At 45.4% G+C, this 12,883-nt stretch overlaps 1 protein-coding gene across 2 annotated transcripts in view; it reads right to left on the bottom strand.

Moving 5' to 3' along the window:
* Positions 1-376, bottom strand: part of CEP55 (centrosomal protein 55) — a 32,444-nt gene extending 32,068 nt beyond the window's left edge. Inside the window, exon 1 of one of the 2 annotated variants that reach the window (XM_002820990.5) lies at positions 191-376. The gene's annotated coding sequence lies outside the window, so the exon portion shown is untranslated. Of the gene's footprint in view, positions 1-48 lie in introns of both variants that reach the window. The other variant, XM_002820991.6, reaches the window with a different exon arrangement.
* Between the last annotated feature and the right edge of the window lie 12,507 nt (positions 377-12,883).

The following is a 12,883-nucleotide window of genomic DNA, read 5'->3' as shown; positions in this document are numbered from 1 at the left end:
CAAGTCACTTGGCCTCTCTGCGCCTATCTGTAAGGAGATGATACCCACCGCCAAGTCCAAAGGAGCGATCGAAGAGACAACGGTCTTGAGGCGCCCAGCCGGGTGCCAGGCACGAAGTGAGTGCCAGGGAAAAGGACTGTTATCAGAGCGGGCAGAGATTGAATCCCGCGGACGCGATCTGCCCACTGACCTGCCCTCCCTGGCGGTCCGGACCGGCCCGGCCCGGCCCGGCCCCGGGGCTGCGGGTCCTGGCCGCCCTTCGCCACCCTCCGCGGTCGCCTCCCTTGGGCCAGCTAGCAGCTGAAGCGAAGCGCGGCGCTCGCGTCGGCCGAGTCACACCATTAGGCGCGGATGCCGCTTCCGGGAGTTTGAATCCCGCGGCTGCAGGGCGGGGCACGTCACTGCCGGCTGGGCGCGGCCCGCAAGAAGGAGGAGCAGCTCGCGCGCGGCGGGGACGCAGCTCCCCGATTGGCTGCCGCCTTTGAAGGGCGGAGATTAAACCTGAGGGCCGGCCGAGATGTGGCGGGGGCCGCCGGGCGGGACAGAGGGCGGGAACACTTCCTCCCGGGCCCGCCAGCTAATTCTGGGATCGGGGGTTCTCTGCGGGCTTAGACCTAAACAAGCTTGGTGTCTTGCAGTCAGGGGCTGGTTTTGTGTTTATACGCTTTTAGGGGAAAGCAAATTACTATTTTTAATGGGATAAAACCAGTGACAATGGAAAGGGATGAACTAGTTCTGCGCTCTTGAGCATAGTTCTCCCTGTGTGAAGTGCGGCCTCTCCTGCCCTGGGACAACGGGATTTCACAAAGGAGCAAAGCCCCCTTGTCATCCCCTCGGGTCTCACTCTGTCGCACAGGCTGGAGTGGAGTGGTGCAATCATAGCTCACTGCAACCTCAGTCTCCCGGGTTCAAGCGATCGTCTTGCCTCAGCCTGCCGAGTAGCTGAGACTACAGGCGCACGCCACCGCGCCCGGCTAATTTTTTATTAAAAAATTTTATAGAGACAGCGGAGTGGGGTGGGAGGGGGGGGTCTCACTTTGTTTCCCACTCTGGTCACGAACTCCTGCCTTCAAGTGATCCTTCCACCTCGGCCTCCCAAAGTGCTGGGATTACTGCCAAAAATCAGCAGCACAGGAGGGAGTGTTAACGGGAGAGCTGAGAGGCACGCCCAGGTTGAACGCTGAGATTGTGAATGCTAGCGGACCGGCTTTCAGACCAGACTGCTACCCTCCAGCCTGATATCTATCTATGGATCGATTCTAGCTCTTGATTAGCCGCTTTGAGAACGTTACTGCTGAGAGAAGAAGCACATGAAGTGTTTGGCAGGGCCTCCCTTTCTCTCCTAGACCAAGCATAAACTCGCTGGAGATTTAAAACAGTAGATACACAGTAGCAAAACATCCTAGGTACACAATGTTGTACAAAGGTTATAAACTCTAGATTAGGACTTTCTAGATTTAATTCCTTACTGCCCTGACTAGATGTGTCTCCTTGGATAAGTTTATTTAACCTATTTGAGCCTTGGTTTCCTGATGTGTAAAATGATGCAAATAATATTTACTTCATAGCTCGGTTATAAGGATTAAATGAGGAAATCCGGCCAGGTGGAATGGCTAATTCCTGTAATCCCACCACTATGTGAGGACGGGGAGCGAGGATTGCTTGAGGTCAGGAGTTGGAGACCAGCCTGGGCAACACAGAGAGAGCCACCCTCACCCCACCCAATCCCTGTCTCTAATTTTAAAACCTTAAAATTTTTTAAAATGAAAGAAATTCATGTAAAGTGCTTAACATTTAGTAAATGTTCAATTGATGTTAGCCATTGTTAAACAAAAGGCAACACTCAAATGTTACTTAATAGAATGGATTAGAAAACCATGTGGGGAATTTTAAAGAATCAGAGAAACAAAACCAAAACAGAATGCAAGATGACGTTTGGTACCTGCTTCCAAGGAGCTCCCGTTTCTGATGGGAAGGTGAACTAAAGTATCAGGTGGGATTAGGGTGGGAAAAATCAGGTCAAAAGATAAATCATCGTGTGAACATTATTCATTGCCCAGAGTTGAGGGGCAAAATTAATTTCCACAGAGATTTACAAAGATTCTTAAAGAGATATAGAGAAAAACATTTCCCTGTTCACCTTCAAGCCAAATGGGGAGTAGAAAATGGGGGAGAGGGAGGAAGGACCCTGGAGAGAGGTGGCACCTGGCGGACTGGCACCTGGGTAGCCAGCACCCAGGCCTGCTGTGCCAGACACTCCAATTCCACACCTGCCCTCCAGGACCTTCTTTTCTGGCTAAAGGTCACCCTGTGAGTGGGGACCTTGAGGAAGAGGAGCAAACAAGAGGCTCATTGGCCTGGGGTGCTTGTTAAATTCCCTAATTGCCATTGCTAGCCCTGAAAATGAATGTTTGCTCTTTACAGATAGGGGCTGCCAGTCATGAGGTTGTGAAGAGCTGGTAGTTTCCACAAGATCTCACAAGTACTTTGATGTTGATAGTTCACTCAGGGATAGTCTAGGATGAAGATTGGGAAACTCATCTTTATTCATGTAAAGAGAAATGTAACAGCCAAGCAGACTAGATATTTATCTCAGCAGGTGAGCTCATTTTCTTCCCAGTAGGAACCTGTTCTTGGGAAACCAAAACAGGATCAAAAAGCTGCTGAATGGGTTTAAAGATATTAAATGGAAATAGGGAGGCTGTTGTAGGTTAGAGCACCTATCACCTTTGAAGGTTACATCTTCCAAGGCAATGCTAATGAACACACAGGGCCTCACCAGCATGTAGACCTGCACTGTCCAATACAACTTTCTGCAGTGATGGAAAGGTCCCTCCTGATCTATCCAATATGGTAGCACTAGCCATAGATGGCTACTGAGTGCTTGAAATGTGGCCACTGTTATTGAGAAACTGAATTTTAAATTCTATTTAATCTTAATTTAAAAACTAATAGTTCATTTATTGAAAAACTTTTGTTTTTCTTATTTTTTCTTTTTATTATTATTATTATTTTATTGGAAAACTTTTAAGTATGTCTGGAACAACCTGGATACAAAAACCTGTTTTTTCAATTGTGAATTTTATGAAATCTACACATAGATCAGGTATTTCTGAGGAAGATTTTATGTCCAAATTGAAGTGTGTGAATATACACAGCAGATTTCAAAAACTTAGTATGAAAAAAGAATGTAAAATATTGCACTGATACTTGTTTATATTATTACATGTTAAAATGATAATATTTTTGATATATTGGGTAAACATTAAAATTGATCTCACCTAATGTGTTTTACTTTTTTTGGTGTGACTAGAAAATTCAAAATGATAAATGTGGCTCATACTACATTTCTATTGCACAGCCCTGGTAGGCACACAATAAATGTTCTTTCAATGCAGAACAATCTGATTTCTCCTTAGCAGGGATTTTTTGTTTTAAATAATGCAAATGCAATCTTGTCACATATTTCCCAATGCAAACACAAAACATTTGATTGATTTGCCATTGTTCTTAAAATAAGGAAAAAAAATCCCCCATCTGTCCTCTGGGGCGTAGTGGAGACCAAAGTCCCAAACCAGCCATGCTTGACACCTTACATTCCTTGACCAGGCAGGCTCTTTCCTGCCTTCAGGGCTTTTCCACAGGCCCTGTCTGGAATGCTCCACTGTTATCTCCTTTCCTACTTCCCTGGGAGATCTTAGTTCTCACTGCTGCAGGAATGTCCTCGTTTTAGCTTGTACTTCTCCAACCATTCACCACAATTATAATTGCACATTTATTTGTGAGTGATTCTTTGATTGGTATCTTTTCCCCTCACTAGGCTGCAAACTCCTTGAAGGTAGGAGCCACATCTGATTTTGCCAACCACCATATCCTGAGCACCTAGAAGAACCACAGTGATTGAACGAATTAGATCAGGGATGAATTGATCAAAGGTCGTCTGATCTAAACTGTTACGGAGAAACAGACAAATGCTTTACTCTCTTTCCTTTCTGTTATCAATATTCCTTAATTACCTAAAAGGATGCACCTTACCTAAAAGAATGCATCAAAAGCATACTTTTAGAGCTCAGCACCTTTTCAGGGTAGACCCCCTGCTCTTTCCTAAAGTTTATCTTCAGCCAGGAAGGGCTGCATTTTAAACCGGCAAATAGGGAGATCCCCTCAGCACTCAGCTGTGATCACTGCAGCTCTATCAGCAAGCAACATATCTGAAAATCATTTCAGGGGCAGGTGGCTAATCTCATATGAGAGAATTCTTCTTAGGCAGTCAGTGATACTCCTGACTTGGTTCTTGATTTGGAGTGCATCCTATTTTGAGAGGGCAGGCCCTGACTGCTCTGCCCGCTTTAGGTCCTTTTTTTTTTTTTTTTTTTTTTTTGTAGAGATAGGGTCTCACTATATTGCCCAGGCTGGTCTCAAACTTCTTCAAGCAATCCTCCTGGCCTGGCCTTAAGCAATCTTCCCACCTTGGCCTCCCAAAGTGCTGGGATTATAGGCATGAGCCACTGAGCCTGGCCTATTTTAGCTCCTATTAAAATTTAAGTCTGCATGGTAACTAAAACATTTCATTTGTAACCAGGGTATTAATAGGCAATCCAATCGCTCCACTTCCCTGCTGAAAAATACATCTCCAATAGGTCCCTGTCACCATGAGGTATGTGTAAGAATGAAGAGCACGGGCTCTGGAAAAAGACTGCCTGCATTCAGATCCTGGCTTTACTTACCGTGAGAACCAAGGCAAGGTGCTTAGCCAAGTCAGGCCTCAGCTTTTTCGTCTGTAAAATGGGGATCCTACCATAGCACGGACTTCACAGGGTAGGGTGGTGGAAGGTTTCAATGAGATAAAATGCTTAGGATAGTGTTTGGCATGTAGTGAGTACTCAGTAGATGTTACTGAGCAAATAAGGCTCTCTGAGCTGGTAACTGCCTGCCTGCCTAGGCTCAGTGCTTAACTGTTTTATGTCATACATGATATTCCACCAGTGTGGAATGTCTTGAGGTTCCAAATGTTCACCATATGTATTTAACTCTATTTCATATCATATAGTCAGGCACACACACAAACACACATATCAATCCAACCATTAAGATTCAGTCCAGTTTTCAGCTGTCACCTCCTCCAGGAAGCCTACCACGCTTGCCCTCCCCTGCCCTACAGATACCTATCTCTTCTGTTTATCTCTTTCTATCATTGCCCTCACCACATGATGCTACAATTATCTGTGAGCTTGAAGAACAGAAATGTGTCCTATTCGTTTTCGTAGTTAGCATTGTGCCTGGCACCAAGTAGCGTTTAATAAGTATTAGCTGAATAAGTGCATATATGCGTGAATGAATGAGGGCTCTTCCAGAAGAACAGCTGGGAGCCATTTGTCTATCAAACATTTTGATGAAGAATTATTGTTTCTGTAAAAGTGAGCACAAGGCTTAAAATTATTCCACTTTTGCCTGTTCTATTTTTTCTGGTTGATTTTAGAAAATATATTAATATCTTCTTAGAGAAGTCAGATTAATTCCTATCTTATTTTAGCTCCCCCAGTTGCCTTGAATGATGACAATATGAGGGTGCCAAATGTTATAAAATAATTTATCTCCTCCTGCCCTCTACGTGGACTCAGTTGCTGCCGAGCACTTTCTTAAAGGAATATATACTATATATTAATATACTATATATTATACTATATACTATATATTAAGTTACTATATATTATCAAATATACTATATATTAAGTTACTTAAAGATAGTGTCTTCCACTGTGAGAAACCCTGTAATTAAGCCACCAAAAATAGTATTTTAGCTCTAAAATGCACTTCGGTTATCAACTGAAACAATGGACCCTTCTGTGCATGCCAATTTGAAAAATGCTGTTAGGTAATACCTAAGATTCTGTAAAACTGGAATTGGAATAAGATGTTATGAATTTGTCTTCATTTCTCTTCCACTAAATCCTCTTTGCTACCCCAGCACTTTGTTCTTCACATCTAGATTTTTTGCTGAGTCTCCCTTCTCTTCCTCTCACATTCCTCTTTCTCCATCTCTTTTGTCTCACTGTTCCAGGGCAAGTGTAAGGTCACTCACCTAGACTAATGCTTGAGTTTACTTGAGAGAGGTGAGAAACAATGAAACAGGAATATGAGATCTCAGCTGAGGTGAAGCTGGGAAGGGAGTTTGACTCAGAAGACACTAGGTTTGAATCCTGGCTCAAGTTTTTTGTCACTTCTGTGCCTCCATTTTGTCAGCTGTAAAGATGACCACAGGAGTCCTGTCTCACAGAGTGGTTGACAACATCCAATGATTAGATATGTGACAGCACTGGCATGCGGGCCCCACTAGCTGGGCAGCTCCCTCAGGTCAGAACTCTGCCTGGCTTATTCTCCGCTGAGGCCCTGGTACCTAACTCCCCATCTGGCTCGAATATTTATTGAGCAAATGAACATATTATTGATGAATAAATGGTCGATGGTCACTCTGTAAATTTACTCTTCTATGATTTTTTCCAAGAGAAAAGATTTTTTTCCCTAAGTGTTTTCCTTATGGTGTTCATTGGAATCTTATAGAGTTCTAAAAGTTGACCATATAAGAAAAAGAGGCCCCGTTAGCTTTTTGGATTTGAACAAAGCTAAAGAGAAATCTCCTATCCCTTCTTTCTCCCCATCTGTCTCCATTTATAACACAAACGAGTGTGTGTCCAGACCCTCCCCCCAAAAAAATAGGGACAGTCCATAGAGAGGACACCAGGATAGAAGAACTGAGTGATTGGCACCTGACCAGTCTCATAAGATACAAGGAAAATTCCAAGGCTCACCAGAGACAGTCACTCTTACCTTCTTGGCCCTAGGAAGCTGGGGAGCTCAGAGGACAAAGACCTTGAGAGCAGATGGTGTCCAGGAATGGCGATGCCACACTGTGTTAGTTTCCTCTGGCTGCCATGACAAATTACCACTAACTGGATGGCTTAAAACAACAGCAATTTATTCTCTTACAGTTCTGGAGCCTGGAAGTCTGAAACTGATGTGTCAAAGCACAATCTCTCTGAAGGCAGTAGCAGGGCATCCTTCCTTGCATCTTCCCAGCTTTTAGTGGTTGCCAGCAATCCTTACCATTCGTTGACTTGCATACACCATTCCAATCTTTGCCTCTGTTGCCACATGGCATTTTCCCTGTGTGTCTTTGGCTTTATGTCCAAATGACCTTCTTCTTGTAGGGACACTAGTCATACTAGATTTAGGGCCCACCCTAATCCAGTATGACCTCATCTTAACTTGATTGTATTTGCTAAGACCCTATTTCCCATGAGGTCACGTTCGTAGGTTCCAGCTGTGCATGAATTTTGAGGGACATTATTCAACCCAGTATATGCATCTTAGCAACATTAAAATTGGGCCCCATGGTTTCCAGAGTGTGTGGATGCCACAGGGAAGTTCCCAACCATCTGCTTAGGTTTGAATCTCAGCTCTACTATATATTAGCTATAACCTTTAGCAGGCTACTTCATCTTTCTGTGCCTCAGTTTCTTCACTTATAGTGGAGATTATTACCTACCTCATAGGATTGTTTGTGGGACAGAAGGAGTTATTGCAAATGAAGCACTTAAGGCAGGAGCGGCCTGCTGAACAGGATCCTGGGAGGCTGCCATTGGGCCAGAGGTGGCGGAGAGAGTAGTGGCAGCTCTGATGGTGAGGAAGCCAGTTGTGATGGACAGCAGAACACAGGCACTGCCTTTGTGTAAAGCTGTGCTGCTTCTAAAGTGCACATTCACATTCATATCTTACCAGTAAATTGTCCCCACCTAACACCCAACACACACACACACACACACACACAAACACAAACACACTGTTGTGAAGTCAGACTGGAGCCTACTGACCAGCAGTCTCTGAGCCTCTTCTCTCTTCTCTAAATACCACCCGCCCGGGCTGGGCACGGTGGCTCACGCCTGTAATCCTAGCACTTTGGGAGGCTTAGGCGGGTAGATCACCTGAGGTCAGGAGTTGGAGACCAGCCTGGCCAACATGGCGAAATCCTGTCTCTACTAAAAACACAAAAATTAGCCGGGTGTGGTGGTGCATGCCTGTAATCCCAGCTACTTGGGAGGCTGAGGCAGGAGAATCACTTGAACCCAGGAGACGGAGGTTGCAGTGAGCCAAGATTGTGTCACTGCACTCCAGCCTGGGCAACAGAGCGAGACTCCATCTCTAAATAAATAAATAAATAAATACCACCTGCCCTAGTTCCTGTTACTGTCTCCTACCATTCTAATACCTTAAAGCTCTCTCAATCCTGCTACTTCTTAATGAAACACAGCTCATAGCCCCTCCTGGAATCTGAGTCAACCCTCACTCCATTCCTCCAGAGTTCTCCCTGGGGTCCTGGGGAGAGAAGCTGTGATTCCAGGCCATGACCCTCAGCTATCATCTTCCCACTCCTTGGCTTTAGGTTGCTACTTTTACTACTTTCTTTCTTTTGTTTTGTTTTTGTAAAGACAGGGTCTGACTCTGTGCCCAAGCTGGAGTGCAGTGGCACAATCATAGCTCGCCTCAGCCTTAAACTCCTGGACTTAAGTGATCCTCCAGCCTTAGCCTCCCAAGTCACTGGGATTACAGGTGCGAGCAACCACACCTAGTGATTTTCACAATTTTTAACTAAACAATTATTATTTCCATTTTGAAAGTTTTAAATTATTTTAAGCTAATACACACACACACACACACACACACACACACACATATATATATATATTTTTTTTTTTTTTTTGAGACGGGGTCTTACTCTGTCGCCCAGGCTAGAGTGCAGTGGTGTGGTCTCGGCTCACTGCAACCTCCACCTCCTGGGATCAAGCGATTCTCCTGCCCCAGCCTCCAGAGTAGTTGGGATTACAGGCACCTGCCACCACGTCCGGCTAATTTTTGTATTTTTAGCAGAGACAGGGTTTCACCATATTGGCCAGGCTGGTCTCAAACTCCCGACCTCAGGTGATTCACCTGCCTCGGCCTCCCAAAGCGCTGAGACTACAGGCGAGAGCCACCGTGCCCAGCTACATGTGTTCCTATCTTAACAAGGTGGGTTATGGTTATGTTTCGGGTCTCCAGGTATCGACATCAATTTGAGTCTTGTATCTAAAAGTCCTCAAAACACTTGGGTATTTCCCTTCTCCACTCAACAGCTACCTGAGTAAATGGCCGCAGGTCCCTTTGGGGATGGGCCAGGGAAATCATTATCATGCACATTTACCTTGTGGTTGGAGGGTCCCTCCACTTGAGGATCTGACCTTTCCCTTAGTCAGTAGGCTTCATGTCCTGGGACTGGTCCAGGCCTGGAAACTGCACAGGAGAAGGTGACTTTGTATAGGGGTAACGGCCCTCAGCATTCTTATTTATTTTGATTGTATTGATCTTATTTATTTTGATTCGCAAGCAGAGACCTTGTTTGTCACCCATCTATTTTGCCCCAGGATGCTGTGTTCTGTTGATCATCTCCATAATTCTATGAATTTTAGGTTGGCTGCTACTCCAGCCTGGATGTTCATCATGGTGACTGCTCACACCTGGCTTCTGACAATAATGTGCCACTCCCTGGCCTCTATTGCTCTGGGTCTTCTAGTCCTTGCTGCCATCAGCCCAGTTCCATACCAGAATCTCTGACCTCAGTCCTGGCCTACAGAGGACTGAATTCTTTAGTGAAACTGATGGCCCTCCACCACTGTGTTCTTTATTGCCTTGGTAAATGATGTGTCCTCTGGGCTCCTGTAGAACACCGTCATCTAGTGGGTTTTCTGGCCTTACATTGTAAATCCACTTGATCAGGCCGCAGCATTTCAATCCTTACTTTCCACTGTCTGTCAGGGCAGTACAGGTATTTCTTCTTAACTTAAGGTGGGCCATTGCTTTTTTCATGTTCCTAGGAGCCACCTTAGTAGTGTGTTTGCACCATCTCTGGGGGCCTTGCGGCATATGAAATCAGCATCTTGGGGGAGCGCACCCATACTGGTCAACTCTCCTTTATCCAAATTTGTGTTCTGCACTGCCCTTCGACACAGCACACTTAGAATCCAGCCCCATGTGAACTCTTCCAGCTTCTGCCAGTCCAGTTGGTTGTGTCCTGTAGTTTATTCAAGGGGTGCCCCCTTTCTGTCTTCAGCAGGCAGGCCTAGCACATCCCAGGCAGCAATATGTTGTTAGGACTTAACCGTAGATATTGGTAATGGCCGGAGTGGGAGGCCTTCACAGATCCTGAGAAACGAACAAGTTGTCTCGCAGGGGAGGGGCCTTCACATCATCTCCAAGCAAGGTCTAGGGGTGCTTGTCTTTAATCTAAGCTCCTCCACGCTCAGAGGGCTCAGAGAAATTTGCAGATTTAAGATTCTCAAGGACATCAACCAGATATCCCCATCCTATGTATCAGGGTCCCAGTCTTTCCCAAGCAGAGCCTTGACCTTATCAGAGTCGACTTGTCTTGGTTGGGGGTTCAATCTTCCTTGGAGCTTGTCGTCTTTTGTGACTAAGTTCTGGTGCTGGGCCTGAGCTTTCCCAGTTCTGCTGCAGGAGAGGAGGCCACCTGGCTTTCATTCATAGCTATTTATTGCTGATTAATTACTCTCAGCCTTTTACTTTTCCAGAGTGTCAACTGAGTTTGGCAATGGCCCCCTAAATCCAAATCCTTAGTTACTGTTTTCCCTGCATATTTCAACTGCTTGACATTTCACACAGCTAACGCGTTCCCTTCCATTGGTGACACATTTTACAATTGTACTGTGCCAGGGATAATCATTGATGAGATTATCAGGGGTCTTCATTCCCATCTGGGTGGTGGAGGATCAAGCTCAAAATCCTATCTTAGGATCTGCTTTCTTGAACCACTCCTGGCACCCAACTGCGACAGGTTGCATTCCCCAGGGAAAATTTCTGAAATGATATCAGTATACAGGTATTTCTTAAGAAATATTCATGAGATCAACACCACAGAAGCGGGGGGAAGGAAGCTGGGTCCAACACCAGCTCCTGCTGACCCCATGGGGAACCCAGAGGCTGGAATGGCCCTGTAGATTGTCACCATTTGGGGCAAGGGGATCAGGCCTCTATATCCCTGCACTGATCAGTCATTGGGAGGTAGGCTGCTTCTGGAAGGAAACATGATCTTGGGTAGGGCAATTTTCTTCAGTGCAGGCAATCCCTGAAGAGGGCTAACAGCTGAGGGAGGTTTTCTGGCAGCTCTCCCAGCAGCTGGGGGTATTTTATCCTTCATTCCTGGAGGGAAATCTGGGTGGTGTATTGTAGCAACGGCCACATTCCCACATTCCATTAAAGCCAGTCCCATGGCCATGTCTGCCACAAATGGGGTAGAGGACAACATGCTTTGCATAGAAAAGCACTGCAAGTCACACAGCACAGGTGCAGGTATGTAATACTCGCCTAGAGACGGTGGGAGCGAGCTATATGGGAAACCAGAAGACAATGGAACAATGCTTTCAAATATTGGGAGGAAATGCTTTTGAACTTGGAATCCTGTGCCAGCCATACTGCCAATGAAGTATGAGAGTAGAATGAAGCTGTTCAAACAGGGAAGGTCTATGCTTCAGTAATACAAGAAAGTAAACCAAGAAAGAGGAAGACATGGAATCCAAAATAAGAGAGATGCAAAGAGAGGTGGAGAAAGGCAGCTCAGGGATAGCAGCTATGCGTAGCTCCTGAGCAAAACCCTCCAGATCAGAGCCATTTGGAAGACCCCAAGGGAGGGTTCAAGATGAAATTGATACAATTCCAATATATTTGAACATGTTGGAAATGTACACAATTTGGGAGGAGTTTAAAGTACAAAAAACAACAAGGGGCTAGGTGCAGTGGTATACGCCTGTAATCCCAGAACTTTGGGAGGCTGAGGTGTGCAGATTGCTTGAGCCCAGGAGTTCGAGACCAGCCGGGGCAACATGGCAAAACCCCAACTCTACAAAAAATACAAAATGTAGCCAGGTGTGGTGGTATGTGCCTGTAGTTCCAGCTGTTTGGGAGGCTGAAACGGGAGGATTACCTGAGCCAGGGGAGGTCGAGGCTGCAGTGAGCTGAGATCTCACCACTATACACCAGCCTGGGTGACAGAGACCCTGTCTCAGAAAACAAACAAACACTAAAAACCACCACCAACAAGGTATTGACTCCAAAAGAAAGAAAAGAACAAGTTGAAACAAGATCAAAATGCGTGAAGCACATTGCAGTCAGTATACTTCATGGCTTGTGAATAGTGTTTATACAATCACAATAATGTATCTATGCAAGCTTATGGTACAGCTATCCTGGGGGGGATGGGATACAGAAAGTGTGCACATATGTGTTTGGATTTGAGGAGGGGCAAAAGACAGCTAAATCCTCATTTTTCTTGTTAGGAAACAGATGATGCCTGATGCTGGAAAGTGAAAAATAGAAGAAAGCATGTTACTTGGAAATATGGATATAAACACCAAAATAATCAGATGAAAGAGCTGAAAGTTGGGGCCTCTGGAAATGGAAATGCTGTCAGGAAATGCTAGAGGTAAGGAGAGGTGAACTGCTCATTTTATAACACGCCTGGTAGAGTTTACTTATTTATTTTGAGACAGGGTCCCACTGTCTCCCAGACTGGAGTGCAGTGGCACAATTATAGCTCACTGCAGCCTCGACCTCCCAGGCCTTGCAGCCTCCCAAGTAGCTGGGACTACAGGTGCACGCCACCACGCCCAGCTAATTTTTGATTTTTAGTAGAGATGGGGTCTTGCCATGTTGCCCAGGCTGGTTTCAAACTCCTGGGCTCAAGCAACCCTCCCTCCCCAGCCTCCCAAAATTCTGCGATTACAGTTGTGAGCCACTGCACCAGCCTCTGGTAGGATTTCTTGGTTCTTTAAAATAAATA

Source organism: Pongo abelii, chromosome 8, assembly GCF_028885655.2.
Source record: "Pongo abelii isolate AG06213 chromosome 8, NHGRI_mPonAbe1-v2.0_pri, whole genome shotgun sequence".
Taxonomy (NCBI): domain Eukaryota; kingdom Metazoa; phylum Chordata; class Mammalia; order Primates; family Hominidae; genus Pongo; species Pongo abelii.
Note: the sequence above shows the minus strand (reverse complement) of the source record. Positions and strands in the feature narration are given on the sequence as shown.